This window comes from Nansenia antarctica (genome assembly GCF_963989245.1).
Source record: "Nansenia antarctica genome assembly, chromosome: 4".
Taxonomy (NCBI): domain Eukaryota; kingdom Metazoa; phylum Chordata; class Actinopteri; order Argentiniformes; family Microstomatidae; genus Nansenia; species Nansenia antarctica.
The window spans coordinates 32,361,875-32,376,866 of record NC_137689.1 but is presented as its reverse complement, the minus strand read 5'-3'; positions in this window follow the sequence as shown (position 1 = coordinate 32,376,866).

Genomic DNA, 14,992 nt, shown 5'->3' with positions numbered 1-14,992 from the left:
ATCATCACATGAGAGAGGAGGAGTAGTTTAATAGTGGAAGTGTGTGTTCACTCGTTTAGTTATCATTTGGCCACCTCAAGCTTCTCACCAAAAGTCACCGATCAGAGAATGGCCCTGTTCCAAAAGTCACCTATCAGAGAATGGCCCTGTTCCAAAAGTCACCTATCAGAGAATGGCCCTGTTCCAAAAGTAAAACTAATGGGGCTTTTCCACTACGGTGCTGACCCGGGTCAGCCCGCTTCGGTCTGCTTCTTTTCCCCTTTTCCATTAGTCGTCCCAGGTCGGTTCGGTTCGCTTCGGCTCGCTTCTTTAGCTCCACATCGACCCCAGGGTCTACAATTTCATCTACAATTTCATATCCGGATCTTTTTGCCAGGCTGCGTGTGACGTGTGACGCTGCACACCGTTGATTGGTCAATGGAAAATCGTCATCCCATGTCCATAGATTTCTTCACTAACCGCCATCTTGAAATACCACATTCGCTCTAGGAAAATGTCACTACAGTTTCTGTAATAGCTTATTATTAAAGATTCGAAAAATTATGCTGACCATCGTATTATCTTAGTTTAATGTCATTTCAATGAATCATAGAACTTTTATTTACAACAAGCACAACACAAAAATCGCTATTATGCACCGTCTTTGCCCGTGAATAACACCGGCTGTGGAGGTGGTACAAACACAATACTCCTTTGCTAACTTCACCATCTGTCTACGGTCATTTTGAGCCCTTAACCACCGCGCTGACACCCCGAGAAGTTATGCTTTTAACCGTAAACTCGATGAACCGGGAGTTCACCCGGCCGCTGCTGCTCGCAGCACCGCTTGTCCAGTTGACAGCGGGGGCAGAGAATATTTCTACCCCGGAATTCCATTCAAATGCCCGCGTCAGTCAGCCTTTTCCGTAGAAATACATCGCTCCGTTATATATCTAACGTTACATGTTTTAAGGCTGATCTGTGCATGATAGTGCTGCATTATGTTGATCTATTTATATCGATCTATAAACGCGGAGATTGGAGCCCCGCACCAGCAAGACAGCGCTGCAATCGTATCTATCAGCCTGTCTGTATAATGATGTCGTTGAATGCCGATGCTGTGGTACTGTGCTGATGAACCATTCGCTGACTGTCTTAATAAATCAAGTACAGAGATTCCAACCCGTGTTGAACATCCTATTTCCTTGTCAAATCGTATTTCCCCGTTGTGTTGTGCTGCCGTTCAGTAGTCCAGCGCTTCATCATCCCCCTTCACCCCTTTCCATCCCTGGCATCATTGTATCAATGAACATGGTATTATACATATTTACATATTACATATTAGTTGTTATTTATGGAAGTGTCCGGTTGCTGGAGGAACCAGGACGCCGGCTACACTGCACAGTTTAGCCCGAAATATATAGAGAGAGTGCAGCACCGCAACTCCCGTTGACAGAGAATCGTTTTACCAGGGAATTCGCTCCGCGCTGTGTCGACGGTGATAGGTTTAGTCCGTGAATAACACGGCACACAATGATGCTACAGTTCATAAAGCAGACAAGTGAAGGCAGTGGTTTTAAGGGTTCAAAAAACATGACTTTATTATGTGTAGAACAACATATGTGCAGAACAAAATCCAATAGAAATGATTCAAACATGCAGACAATCAGGCAGTAGCCATCTCCTGAACATAACAATGATGCTACAGTGAGCTAAAATAGTAGCCATCTCCTTACGATAGCCCACAGTAGTTTCTTTCTCTTTTCAGCATTCCTCTTTCGAGTATCCTTCCTTCTGTCTTCGCTCTTCTGTCTTCTCTCTTTTCTCTCCAAAAAACCACGGTTAATAATATACCACATGCCGAGGGAAAGGCATTCTGCTATTGTTGTGTCTCGTGAAAATATACGTCACCACCATGGCGCGCTGTTATGACGCGTAACTCCGCCTACTATCGTCTACTAGTCCGGGTCGGTTTGTGTATAATGGAAAACCAGAACAGATCAAAAGTGACCCGACCTGACCCGAACCGATCCGAACTGCACTGACCCGGGTTGCTGATGGAAAAGTATCATTTTCTGTTTTCTGCTGCCTGGAAACTTAAAGTGGCCTGTGTAAAGTTGTGTGTGTGTGTGTGTGTGTGTGTGTGTGTGTGTGTGTGTGTGTGTGTGTGTGTGTGTGTGTGCTGTGGATGTTGAGGTTGCCATGGCGATGAGGTGGTCTACCTCCTCTAAGCCACAGGCCAGAGTGAAGCTCACCCAGTGGAAGAGATGCCTGCATTCACTTTAACTGCTACAGTAGTACTATAGGCTTAATCTAAGCAATGATAGAAGATCTCTCTGAAAGTATACAGTGATTACGACAGTAAGAACACATCTTTAAAAGGCAAGGGTGTCTTTAGATTTAGCTTTTGGCTGACTTAGTTCTTGGTCGCTGAAGTGTTAAATCTTAAAACAATTCAAAACTCCATAACTTGTTCTGGAGTGAGTCCCGTTTTTTTTTTTGGGGGGGGGGGGTTCAGAAAGTCTAGGTTAGTGTCTGTCCCCTAGCGGACAGATGATTGCACACTAGGACTTGACAAAGAAGCATGTCCTAATCCTGACCTGCACCTTAAAATGAGATATAGCGGATTCTTGAATACTACAACTTATGCCTCATGAGCTTAGTTCAAGTGTCTTTACCATCAGAACCCAAAATCTAAGTTTGTTTTACAAACTTTACTTTGTTAACAATGTAAACACTGTATAGCTTCAAAACATGGTTAAACTATCATTTTGATCTCATGGATGGTCGCTCCTTGCATCCACAGCTCCGTCTAGGTATTTGAGAGTGGTTACATTTCTCCAGCTATTTACCAAAACCGCTGGTAACCACTTTGTTGTTGTTTGAATCCCAGATTGCCCTTTTAATCAGAAATTATTTAATCTAAATCATGGAGTTATTTAACCTAACCATGTTATCATGTCATTATCTTTTGTACTTCTACTGTAAAGCCATAGAGTGGACAGACATAACCAGATTTGTTTATCTTCTGCAGAACCCAGAACGTTTTAGTTCTGCTTGTCAGTGATATCATACATCTGTGACTTTGGTTTGTTAACCTGTAGAACATGAAGAACATTTACCAAATACTTTACTTGAAATTGCCCCTCTATAGCCAGTATGGAGTTATCTAACAAGTCTTCTGTCTCCTCATTTCCAATATGGTTCTATATGATTTAAAGGTATACTCCGTGATATGACGTAGCCATGAAATAGTGGAGCGACTTCTGGCAGAGATAGTTAACCTAGAGCAGGTCCCTTCATTCAGCAGCACTGCAGTGAGAATCTGAAAGTGTAAAGATATTCCTTTGGTAATGTCATGACGCTGAGTATTCCTTTAAAGACAGAGATTAAGAAGTTGGGAAATTATTATCCATATATATGCATTATTTGTATAATCACTCTGATGTTACCTAATTAATTGAGTTTATCTAGAGTAGGTGGTATTGCAGCAACTTAATGTCCAATTCTGATCAAAGGTTGAACAAAACAGACATGTTGGCTATGTTGACTGCTTTCCTTTGATGTATTTATTCTTATTTTTCATATATTGCCACATAATTAATCATGCTTGTATTGATTTGTAATGTTACCGTGAATTTTTGATCATAAATCATCTTCCACAATAGTTACATGCGTCAATACGTATCTCACTGTCTTTTATTGGTTAAAATAGTATTCTAACTTTTGTGATGATTTGATGATACTGAGAAATCTTTAAACCACTTTCTTAAATATTTAAACCACTTTCTCAACCAGGTGGTCTACAGCCTATAGAACCAATAAATGGTAGCAGGACTCTACTCTTTTGGGGATTGACTCTCTTTGCCAACGGTTGCCACTGCAGATACCGTTTCTTCTGTTCATGAATTAGTGAGGTCTCTCCTTGTTAAATAACAACATATCTGAAACATATTGATGGTTTGCTCAGCATTTTCATCATTCCATTGTTGAATTATTTGACCTAAACTTGAGAAATGTTTTGATTACAGAACTGTACTTTGATTGAAAATGAATCAACACCTGGTCCCGCAAAATGGGAATTGAGTTGTCTGACTCTGTTCAGGGGATAATGTCAGCTTGTTTGTTCTCTTTTCACTTTTCGACTCGGCCCTCATTTTGGGACACGCACTCTTGTGTACCTTTCCCTGAAGACGCCTATTCAATCACGCTTTGTACAGGAGGTAGATGTTTATTTAGGGTTAGATGTTTATTTAGGTTTAGGTAGGTAACCCTAATCCTAAACCCCAACCGTAACCCTAAACCTAACCCTAAGCCTAATATTTAGGTTTAGGTTTATTTTAAACTAACCCTAACCCTAACCCTAACCCTGACCCTGACCCTGACCCAGACCCTAATCCTGACCCAGACCCTAACCCAGAAAACTAACCCTAACCCTGATCCTAACCCTAACCCTGCATTTAGGTTTATTTTAACCCTAACCATAATCCTGAATTTAGGGTTATTTGAACCCTAACCCTAACCCTGCATTTAGGTTTATTTTAACCCTAACCATAACCCTGCATTTAGGTTTATTTTAACCCTAACCCTAACCCTGCATTTAGGTTTATTTTAACCCTAACCCTAACCCTGCATTTAGGTTTATTTTAACCCTAACCCTAACCCTGCATTTAGGTTTATTTTAACCCTAACCCTAACCCTGCATTTAGGTTTATTTTAACCCTAACCATAACCCTAACCTAACCTTAACCCAATAAAGAGACGCAGCAAGTGCACCATTACCATTTCATCCTTTCCACTGGTTGACTGTTCCAAAGCGTACTATAGTCATATTCTTGTAGCTAGCTCCAGCTTAACTAAACTACTCAGAATCCTGTGACCATGACCGCTCTATCTCACAGTTCAACAGTGGCCATGCACACTCCTGTATGCCTTCCCTCCAGAGGGCCAAGTCCCAACAACATTCAACAGAGCCAGAGCCAGAGGTTTGTCGACTCCCTACTCCTGATAGGCCGGATTGCCCTGGGAGGTTACAGATAGCTCATGGATTCTACGCACCCCCTTGGCAACTCCCGTTGCTCAGGGACTTATTGTCCCAAGCACAGGGCCAATTATTATTCCAGCCTCATCCAGAGGTAATGGATCTATGGGTTTGGATCTATGGGTTTGGCCCGTGAAAGGTCCACTCTAGTCTCGGAAGGTCTGCCTCGATCCACAATCCAGAGTGCCATCCACCAGAGGTCTTTACCTAAAATGGAGGCTTTTGTGTACTTTCACAGCCTTCTGTCTGTGACCCTCTCCTTCTTACAGGACCTCTTCAACAGTTCAACAGGGGAATATCCTTCTCTTCCATTCCTAAGGGACTGCAGCCCCTCTGTGGGGATCCAGGGGCACTCCAGTCTAGACTCTGTTTGCTGCTGTTGGCTGGGCTTTGAAAGGTTTTCCAGCCTGGTCATGACTGAGCCTCCATGGCCCAGACTGTCCTCAGTGCTGGTCTGCATGATATAGATGGGGTACATTCTTTGTCGATTTCCAGTTCGGACCAGCCGATCCAGGTGATCCAGGCGATCCAGGCGATCCAGACGATCCAGGCGATCCAGGCGATCGGGGTGTTTTGCAGTATCGAACCGAGTGAAGTGAAGAGTGGTTCTCTGGTAGGGCTTTCACACCGGCAGTTCCGAACGCCGGTTCGCGTTCGCGTGCTGAAACCTCCGAACGTTGGCGCTGTCTGACGAACGAGCCCGCGTTCATACCAGTCTATCGTTTGCCAGACAGCGCCAACGTTCGGAGGTTTCGGCACGCGAACGCGAACCGGCGTTCGGAACTGCCGGTGTGTAAGCCCTATGGATGAAACAGCCCGCTTGCTGTGTTGCATCTCTTTATTAGGACAGATTATAGGCGGCGCTGTCTCTTTGCAAGCCTCACTGGCGCTGAGAACTAAAGGTTACAACTGTCACCCAGGTTACAACTGTCACCCATGTTACAACTGTCACCCAGGTTCTCTGACGGAGATGAGGGAGGCCCCTCACGCCAGACGTGACTGAACAGGGGCCTTCAGTGAGAGGTACACAAGAGTGCGCGTCCCATGGTGAGGGGTCTCCCTCATCTCCGTCAGAGAACCTGGGTGGGTGACAGTTGTAACCTGGGTGACAGTTGTAACCTTTAGTTCTCAGCTCTCACTCTGTGCTAACGACGACAGCAGGGGAGGAAATCTTCTCTCTTCTCTCCCAGTGATCTGGAAACCAGAGGTGAGGCTGCCCAGCGAGACAGAACCACAGGCCGTGGAGGGGCAGGATGTTCATGGACTAGATTTCTCATTAGAGCTTTGCACATGGTAGATTGTAATTAAGACTGAGTTTAGACTTCAGATAGTTTAGCAGCATAATTGCTTAACTTCAGAGTACTTTGCATTGAATTGCTTTATTATGCAAAAGCCCAACTAATGGTGGGACCAGGCGCTACATAACGGCCAAGCTCCACCATGGCCATCGAGCGTTGCGTCTAATGTACGTTGCGTCCGAAATTGGGATCAAATGCATTGTAATCAATGAAAGGTGCTCCACCTGCTGCGTTGCGTCACGTCAGCGTTGCGTCCGATGGCTGCGTCCAAAGTAGACTTTCAAAAAAGGTTGAGTTTTGACGGTGGATGGACGCAGATGTCACAATGAGACGCCCCACGTGGGCGCCGTGGGGCACCCACGTGGGGCGTCAATCACCGCACCTGTGGTGAACTCTTGTTGCAGTAATGGACGACGAACGGCTCATCCTTGACAATAAGTGTATTAAAACCGCTAGCAGATGTGGATAAATTAAGCTATACGTACCCATAATTGATGAAAGAGATGTAAGAGAATGTAGGTGCTCTCCTGATCCAGAAATTCCCGCTATGAACGTCTTTGTTAATAACCGAGCGCTCTGAGCTCTCCTCGCGCTCGGTGGAGCATATGACAGTATGACATTTCCTACTTGACTGGGGTCACACTTTATTCCCTTATAGATGATCCACAGCTGCTCAAACTATCAACTGCAACTCTGTTGATATGTAACTAGATTTATGGTTAAGGATAGGGTTAGATTTAAGGTTAGGGCAAGGTTTAGGATTAGTGGTTAGTTAGTTGAAATGTTGTTGACAGTTAGTTGAACATCTACTGAACTAGCAACTATCTATTTGGGAATATGTAGATAAAATATTACCCTGATTGTAAAATGTTCTGTATGATGTTGTTATTGTTGTGGACATAATTGCAGTCAAGGGTGAAATTACTCCCGTATACAAAAAATGCCAGTGGAGCTAGAGTAGAACGTTGACGTTGACGCGACGCAGCAGGTGGAGCTTGGACAACGGGAAGTTGACGCAACGTCGATGGCGAGTTGATGCGACGCAGCAGGTGGAGCTTGGCCGTTACAGCCTGACTGACACCCGAGGAGACTCCCTGACACCGCTGGACTGGCCATACAATCTACCTGCCCGCTGGCAGGTGGGCCGCGCTAGTTTTGGGCCGGTCGGGCTGCCCCCCCCCCAAAAAAAAATAGTAATTAAAAATTGTAATATATATATATATACTGTATATATAAAACTAGCGCGGCCGACCCCAAACTAGCGCGGGCCAAAATAGCACGGCATCAACTAGCGCTGAATCAAGCGGCGGCCCCCGTTTATACTAACACATGGGCCCCCGTTTATACCAATCACATGCTTAGGCCCTGCTGTCCATCGGCCCCCTCCCCCACTCTGATCCCTCGGCCGACAACCCAAGTGCAGTGTCATGTTCGTAGATAAGATAGTGAAAGGGGGTGCCCAGAATATTAGGGAGAAAACAAGTAAGAAGCTAGCAGAGGATACCTCAAAATGTCAGAAACTGACAGATATGTTCTCTGGATCGACTGTGGGGGCTAGGCCTACTACAGATACAGCAGCCATGTCTCATCACCGTGGAGTACGTCAACAGTGAGTGAGTACACTGGTTCACACTTGCATTGGTATACTTGCTGTCCATGTCACTTACTCCGCTCTATCCGCTTGTTAAGTCTGACGTCAAAAGTGACGTTTAGCCATTTCCAAGTCCAAACCAGAAATTCCCCGCACCAGAGTACCTGTGAACTACAGCGGTAGAATGACAGTTTAATCGTTTTTTAGACTCGGATCTATTCATACAACAAGGGACACAGCACTTTCCCGTTTTCTCCATATTGTCAGGGTATTTGAGCCTCGGAAAAGCGCTATGTAAATATAATTAATTATGATTATTATTTAGGCATTTCGAAGACAGCGCCTCAGCTAACGTTGGACCCGGAAACACGTCACGACTTAACAAGCGGTTTACAAATGGTATATTCAACAGACTGCCAGCATGTTGATCGGCGGTGTCGGACCGATTGTGTTGGGCCGGTCTGAGCCACATGGCAGGGCCTAATTTTTGTCCCAGTCCAGCCCTGCTCCCTGACATCTCCTCACACTCGCCTTGTTTAGATTTCAAGATTCATACAAGATGCAGTGAATTTGCACTTGTGTGTGTGCATGTGTGCGTGCATGTATGCGTGCGAGTGTACGTGTGTGTGTGTGTGTGTGCGTGTGTGTGTGTGTGTGTGTGTGTGTGTGTGTGTGTTTCCCAGCCAAGCCAAATGAAGCTAATGATTTCCAAGATAACGATAGGGCCATAAATTCCTTGTGTCTCTGATCTAAAAGCCTGACTCCAAGGCTGGGGCTCTGAAATGGCAGTTTCAAATTGACTGTAGACATTTTCTCCCTGATAGCGGGGAACCCTTTCAACAACAACCTCAGTATCTTCAGCATCACATCAGCGGGTGTCGAAAATGCCTTGCTTCTGCACAATTTGATTTAATATAGATCAAGACTTGATTTTCATAAAAACGCTTGACAGTTAAGCAATAAAACAACGCACTTTGCCCCCAACAACAGCCGGGTCAAATGGCAGTTCATTGTTTCTGAGATAGGCTGAAGAGAGGAGAAGGAGGGGGTGGGAGGGGAGTGTGCTTGCTCTGTACTCAAGGAAGTTTTCCATTGCTGAAGCCACCATAATATGACCACACACAGACGTGCGCACATATATATATATCCTTCTCGCACATATATATATATCCTTCTCCTCTCTTTATATATATATATATATATATATATATATATATATATATATATATGCATATACTGTATATATATATATATATATATGCACACATGCATGCACACACACACACACACACACACACACACTCACAGACTAAGGTAAATCTGAATGACCTTTGCAGTTTCAAAACCCTCAGATGATCAGGTGTTTTCATTCTTGATCAGCATTATGTTCCAACTCGCCTTTGATTATGAAACAATGGAAACATATGCGGACGAGAACCTCACAGTATGCTTGTTATGTTGTCCTGTGGCTTTGGAATCATCGTGGCTCCTTGGAGTACTAAAACCGAACGATGGCAGTGATGATACAGGGATGATACAGTGAGGATACAGTGAGGATACAGTGAGGTTACAGTGATACAGTGAGGTTACAGTGATACATTTTCGCTCCCTCTCTACCCTCCCACCACCTTTGTCTTGTCTGCTTTCTGCCTCCGGAGTCTTTGCACTGTCTTTTCGAAACTACAAACATGGAATTGATACACTGGTCTCTCAACACAATTGACAACATTTTTTCAAGAAACTCGGGATACGGGGTGTATCAATGTGCACACACACACTTGGTCGCCATTCACAAAGCTGAGCTTTATTGGTCTCGTTGTACATACAACATGCAGTAGCTGGTATAGCGCCCCTACCGGTACATCTCCCTTTTTCTAAGGATTAAGATGAAGTTGATCTCAGAGAATAACAGTTCACAGATATTACAAGTCTATATCTATAGCTTAGCATACGTACTAGAATTCTCAAGATGTACTCTCCAGCTTGTACAAATAAACAATGTAACGGTACTCTAAACAGTACAATTATTACACTTCTCTTACCTCTTTCCTTTTTTTGTTTTTTTTCAATGAAAACAAACTGTAATGGAACCATACAGCATCAATTCACAAATAACCTGAGTCCAGAAACAAACAGTAATGACCCTGAGAACAGAACTCCAAGTCCGCAATAAAAAATAAAATAAAAATAATAAACCCACCCTTTCTGTGCGTGTTATTAGCACTCCTCTACAAGTCTCCTAGGTTTGACAATGGACCTACTCGGCCTTTGAACCCGCTCCCCCCCAGGGGAGGGTGACTCGACAGGAGGGCTGTCCGTGTCTGATTGAGTATGCCCCCCTTCTATTTGCTCTCCCGGAGTCTCCCTGTCATTGCCATTCTCTGCAGGCTGTGGTTCTGGGCGTGGAATCTTCAACAGGTGTCTCCGGTTCCTGCGGATTGTATTGCCATTCTCGGTAAGTACCTCGTATGATCTTGGAGCAGTCTCTTTAAGGACCTGTGCGACCGGTCCCCATCTTCCTTCGCATCTGACTCTCACTAGGTCCTCTCGTTCAAGAGGTCCCACGGGCCGTGCTCTTTTGTCATAGGCACGTTTGGACCGGTCCTCTCTCTGTGTGGACCGGTGCTCTCTCTGTGTGCGGTGGTCAGCGCGCTGGAGCAGGTGCTCTGCTGACGGCAGCTTTGTCTTGAGCCTCCTGTTCATCAGCAACTCTGCTGGTGAGCGGCCACCTTCCAGCGGTGATGCTCTGTAGTTGAGGACTGCCAGGTACGGGTCCTCACCCGCTTCCGCTGCTTTCCTTAGCAGTCGTTTCACGATTTGCACTCCCTTTTCCGCTAGACCATTTGACTGCGGGTACAGTGGGCTTGAGGTTACATGCTTGAATCCATACTGTTTTCCGAACTCTGCGAACTCCTGGCAGCTAAACTGCGGCCCATTATCACTTACTAAAGTCACTGGAATACCGTGCCTTGCGAAAATAGACTTAGAATGAGCGATCACTTGCTTTGCTGTGGTATCAGACAACAGCGCATACTCTGGATAGTTTGAATGGTAGTCAACTATGATTAAATAGTCTCTCCCTTTCAGCTGAAATAAGTCTGCACCTACTTTTTCCCATGGCTCGGTTGGTTTGCTATGAGGCAGAAGCGGCTCTCTAGGCTGCATATATCTATGCTATTGGCAAATCCCACATCGCTGTACTACAGTCTCAATATCTCTGTTCATGTATGGCCAAAACAGTACCTCACGAGCCCGCCTCTTTTTTTCTGCTTTTCTCTATTCCCAAATGGCCCTCATGTGCTAACTTAGCCATCTCTGGTCTCATGGAGCCGGGAACTACTATTTTGTTACCTTTAAGGAGTACCCCGTCGATCACTGTCAGTTCATCTCTAGTGTGACGATACGGACTTGGCAGTATCCTGGCCTCATCTCCTGGTGAGAGGATGGCCGCTATGACCTCCTGCAACTCTCTGTCGCTTGCTGTTTCCTGCGCGAACTGGGCCCATTTCTCATTTGATGCAGGCAGCTGGGCCTTCACACAGTCCACATGGATTTGCACCTCCTGCTCGGTGCTGCTCGGGCCCGTGTCACTCAAATTCGCTCTGCTGAGAGCGTCTGCCACTATTAAGTACTTTCCTGGAGTGAACTCGAGCGTCATGTGGTACTTCTGTAGCCGTAACATGAGACGCTGGATGCGTGGCGGTGCATCTCCAAGTGGCTTTCTGGAAATGGCAATAAGCGGCTTGTGATCAGTCTCTAGTATTATTTCCCTGCCGTAGATATATTCATGGAACTTTTCACATCCGAAAACCGCGCCTAATGTCTCTTTCTCAATTTGCGCATAGTTGCGCTCTGCAGATGACATCGTTCGGGATGCGTAAGCGACGGGAAACCATTCTGTGCCGTGTCGTTGGAGCAGCACCGCTCCGAGACCCTCTTTGGATGCATCAGTAGAGACTTTGACCGGTTTGTCAACATCATAGTACTTTAACACCGGCTCTCTGATCAGGTTGGCCTTTAACACCTCCCACTCATTTGCATGTTCGTGTTCCCACTGCCATTCGTTTTGCTTTTCCAGTAGACTACGGAGGGCCTTTGAGCTTGCAGACAGATTTGGTGTGAACTTCCCCATGTAGTTGACTAACCCTAATGCTCTTTGCAGGTCTGTTTTATCTTTTGGCGCTGGCATCTCTACTATTGCCCTTATTTTCTCTGGATCAGGCTGTATCCCTTCCGCGGACAACTTGTCACCTAGGTAAGTAACCTCTGTCACCCCAAACTCACATTTCGACTTGTTCAGTTTAAGCCCTGCTTTACGTGCTTGTTCTAGCACCCCGCGTAGCCTCTCGTCGTGTTCTTTTTTTGTTGTGCCCCAGACCACTATGTCGTCAATAAACACACCCACACCCTCCATACCATCAAACAGCTGCTGCACTGTTTTGTGGAACACCTCTGGAGCTGAGCATATCCCAAACGGTAAGCGGAGAAAGCAATGCCTTCCAAATGGTGTGTTAAAGGTACACAGTTTGGAGCTGTCTTCGTCTAGAACGATCTTATAGAACCCTGATGATGCGTCTAACTTAGAAAAGAAACGCGCGCCTGCCATAGCATTATGGCAGAGTTAGTTGGTAGTTTGTAGTGTTCTCTTTTGATCCACTTATTCAGGTCTTTTGGGTCTATACAGAGCCTCAAGTCACCATTCTTTTTCTCAACTATCACCAGAGAACTGACCCACTCAGTCGGTTCCTCTACTTTCCTCACTATGCCCTTCTCTATAAGGGCTTGTAGTTCTGCTTTCAGCCTAGCTTTAAGGGTCACCGGTACCTTCCGTGCCGGGTGGATGACAGGTTCCGCATTTGCTTTTAACTGGATTCTGTACTGCCCAGGTAGGCATCCTATACCACCGAATACGTCTCTATATTGCTTCCTTATTTTTTCTGTGTCAGCTACAGTCTCATGCTGTTCCTCAGCTGCACCACTAGGTGTCACTACAGACCTGTCAATTACATGCACTCTTTTGATGAGACCCAATCTCTCACAGGATTTCAGACCTAATATGGGCTGTCTATCACCCTCAACCAACACAAACATAGCATTAACAGAGTGCCCTTTCCTTGACAGTGTGACCCTACATACCCCTTTTGTAGGAATCGGTTCATCATTGTACGTTCTCAGATTTACCTTTTTCACATGCACCTTTGGCTTCTTGTACAGTTTATTAAAGTCTTTCATCGTCAGTATGTTCACCTGAGCCCCCGTGTCCAATTTCAGAGGAATTGTCGTTCCATTGATTTCCAGATTGGCTATCCACTCCTCCTTATTGTCCTCGTTCTCCACAGTTCCCACGAACCACTTCTCGTCATCCTCGTCTGTGTCGGTCGTGTCGCTGCCTTGTTGCACCACCTGTACTTTCTTTGACAGGCAGCATCGGGCGTAGTGATTCTTCCTACCGCATTTGCGACAGTCCACACCGTAAGCCGGGCAGTTATTCGCTGCATGTCTGCCCCCGCATCTGTCACAGTCTGTGTCCTTTGTGGGCCTGGGCGCGCAGGACTTTCCTTTGCTGTTCCACTTGCTAGCGGCCCTCTCATGCACTCTCTCATGCACCGCGTCCACCGATGCTGGTTCGGGCTCGAATGACTTGAGCTGCATTTTGACGCTCTCTGACGCCTGGCAGATTTGTACTGCCTTCTCCAGGCTCAAATCGGATTCTCTGAGCAGTTGCATTCTCACCTTCTTGTCGACAACGCCGATGACGACCTGATCCCTTATTAGCGAGTCACACAATGTGCCAAAGTTGCACGACTGGCTTTTCAGACGCAAGTCCGTGACAAACTGTTCAATGGATTCTGACTCGGCCTGTACTCTGTTGCGAAAAACATACCGTTCGTACGTCTCATTTTTTCTAGGTGTGCAATATTCCTCAAACTTTGCTAGCACTGCTGCATACTTTTGGTCATCGCCCTCAGGAAACCGAAACGTGTTGAAAACGTCCCTCGCGGCTCTGCCTGCCACTGTGAGAAGCAGTGCTACCCTTCGACGTTCATGTTTCGCCTCTTCCAGACCGATTGCCAACACGTACAGCTCAAAACTTTGCTTAAAAGCTTTCCAGTTCTCGTGGACATTTCCACTTAACTTCAACTCGTCCGGCGACCGAATGTTATCCATCTTTGTAGGCTAGTGTCACCCCACTCCTGGTACCATGTATCAATGTGCACACACACACTTGGTCGCCATTCACAAAGCTGAGCTTTATTGGTCTCGTTGTACATTCAACATGCAGTAGCTGGTATAGCGCCCCTACAGGCCACTATCGGTACACGGGGAACCTGTTTGGATTAATGATAGCAGGACATCTGCTTTTTGGCCTGAGCATTGTCCTGGTCTATCGGAAAATTGGAAAGACGGCAGCTGCATCCCTTAAGCTGGCCGTCATGTTAAACGAGATGGGCAGAGCAGTGAGTAATCAAACTGTTTTGATATCTGAACTAAATCGCAAGATGGAAAACTTAAATTAGAGAAGCTCACTGCTTCACTGCTCGAAGTCAGGAGATCCAGCGCAGATAGCAGGTCATCTCAACCTGCTGTGAAAATTGCTAACCCAAACAACTAATCTCCATTCCGGGCCCCCCCTGCTCGGCCCGCTAGGCCGTCTGCAGAAAACTCCCCCAGAAGATTCACATGCAAAGATGCCTTCTACACCCCCCCCCTCCCCCATCCCTCATGGACACCTGTTTTGACTGGCCCGATCGAGGTGTTATCGCGATGACACTCTGCGGTCACCGAGATTGTGGACCAGCCGGGAGGGAGCCACAGCATACACACACACAAACACGGACTTCCGTCAAGGACTCATACATACATGGACATGCACCCCCCCCCCCCTCCCACCCCATCCCCCAGCCTTCGCCGCCGATTAGATAGCAGAAGTTCTACAGAGGGTGATGTAACCCCTCCCTCCCCTCCCTTCCCCCACCCCTCCCCTGCTGTTGTGTCTCGTTTCCCCCCCCCCCCTTCTTGTAATCTTTGGTTGTATATGTTCTATTGTAAGGTGCTTTGAGTTGCATTTCATGTACGAAAGGC